This window comes from Rattus norvegicus, chromosome X (genome assembly GCF_021556685.1).
Source record: "Rattus norvegicus strain SHRSP/BbbUtx chromosome X, alternate assembly SHRSP_T2T, whole genome shotgun sequence".
In the NCBI taxonomy this organism is placed as follows: Eukaryota; Metazoa; Chordata; class Mammalia; order Rodentia; family Muridae; genus Rattus; species Rattus norvegicus.
The window spans coordinates 48,615,664-48,617,786 of record NC_141554.1 but is presented as its reverse complement, the minus strand read 5'-3'; the positions used below and the strand labels follow the sequence as shown (position 1 = coordinate 48,617,786).

General features: G+C 37.1%; 1 pseudogene; it reads left to right on the top strand.

Annotated features, from left to right (window-relative positions):
• Positions 1–653: 653 nt before the first annotated feature.
• Positions 654–1,093, top strand: LOC134484052 (large ribosomal subunit protein eL33-like; annotated as a pseudogene).
• Positions 1,094–2,123: the final 1,030 nt, after the last annotated feature.

Sequence of the window (2,123 nt, the reverse complement as noted above, 5' to 3'; positions counted from 1 at the left end):
TATAGGAGAGATATAAAAGCAAAGTTTAGAAAAGCAACTGAAGGAATAGACTTCAGAACCTGCCCCACATGTGGCCCATATATATACAGCCACCAAAACTAGATAAGATTGATGAAGCCAAAAAATACATGCTGAAACCGGATATATATCTCTCCTGAGAGACACATCCAGAGCATGCCAAACACAGAGGTCGATGCTACCAGCAAACAACTGAACAGAGAATAGAACCCCTTTGGGGGGAATTAGAGGGAGTATTGAAAGAGTTTCAGTGGCTTGCAACCCCATAAAAACAACAATGCCAACCAACCAGAGCTTCCAGGGACTAAACCACTACCGAAAGACTATTCATGGACTGACCCAGAGCTCCAACTGCATACGTATATGAGAATAGTCTTGCTGGGGCACCAGTGGAAGGGGAAGCCCTTGGTCCTGCTCAGGTTGGACCCCCCAGTGCAGGGGAATATGGGTGGCAATAATGGGGATGTATAGGGGCAATACCCGTATGAGGAGGGGGAGGGGAGGGAATGAGGACTTATGGACAGGAAACTGGGAAGGGGAATAACCTTTGAAATGTAAGTAAAGAAATATATCTAATAAAATCTAAAAAAAGAAATTAGGCTCTTTCCGCCATCTTGGCGCCTTTGGAGGTGAGGGGAGTTTCTGCTGCTGAACTTTGAGGGCAGATATCTAGGGCCTGCTGGGAACAGGACTTGTAAAAAAAAAGTATGTCTGGAAGGCTGTGGTGCAAGGCCATTTTTGCTGGCTACAAGCGAGGCCTCCGGAACCAAAGAGAGCACACGGCTCTTCTTAAAATTGAAGGTGTTCATGCCCAAGATGAAACTGAGTTCTACTTAGGCAAGAGGTGTGCTTATGTGTACAAAGCAAAAAACAATACAGTGACTCCTGGAGGCAAACCAAACAAAACCAGAGTGATCTGGGGAAAAGTAACTCGGGCCATGGAAACAGTGGCATGTTTCGTGCCAAATTAAGAAGCAACCTTCCTGCAAAGGCCATTGGACACAGAATCCGTGTGATGCTGTACCCATCCCGGATTTAAACTAATGGAGAGTAAATAAATAAAAGTAGATTTGAAAAAAAAGAAATTAGAAGAAGGATGATAAGAGAGGGCAATGGCTGTTAAAATGACTGAACACATTATACATGCAGGAACATGTCATGATGCATTCTATTATTTTGCACAGTAAAATACATTAATAGAAATATTACTAAAATAATTCCTGCAACTAATTATTTATTCCACATGTGGGTTGTTGCATGTAGAACACTTTTTGATTTTCTTTCACTTAAATAATGAATTTTCAACTGTTTAGCTCACAATGACATCATTGGATTTTTCTCAATTTATAAGTAGGTTTTAGCATAACTTCATTCATCATCACAGATATGTTCTTTTGCCTTGTTTGACAAAATGTGACAATTTGAATCATTCTTCATTGGTTTGTTTAGAATAGGGTGAAGGGGAAATTAATTGGTTTGAAAAGTAGGGTCTTCCTTTTTCCTTCTGTAAAATTTTCATTTTTTTCTTGGAATTGGAAATATGGAATTTGAGGTGTTGAAATTAGCCAACCTGTTATTTAATACTGGTTTCATTTATTTCTAGCTGATTTCTGTGGCTAACATATTGACTTCTCACCATTATTTAATTTTTTCATTTATAAATCAGGATTAAATATATTTGTATCTTAAAGAATTATTATAATAATTAGAGTTAATAGGTGGATAGTACACTGTACTAGTTATTGAATGAAACCATTGTAATTTCTTCTTTCTCAATCATTTTGGTGGCTTTCTGAGAAAATTGGTTTCTCTATACCGGTATTCTTTCTTGTCATCTATTTTTCTTCAATGTGTGCTACTTCTTAATGTTTTACTTTGTTACGACATTTCTCCACATTCTTACTAGATTTGTGGTGTTTTTAAATCCACTTCATTGATTTAGATTTTTCACTGCACAGATTGATCTGCCATCTATTTCAGATCATTTGCTTTTATAAATTTGATATTTTAGAGTCATTTGGTTTTAAAATACTAAGCTTCTTTTCTTTTTCATGTTGATTGGTACTTATATTTGCTCTGTTAGGTATTTTTTCAAGATCTAATAA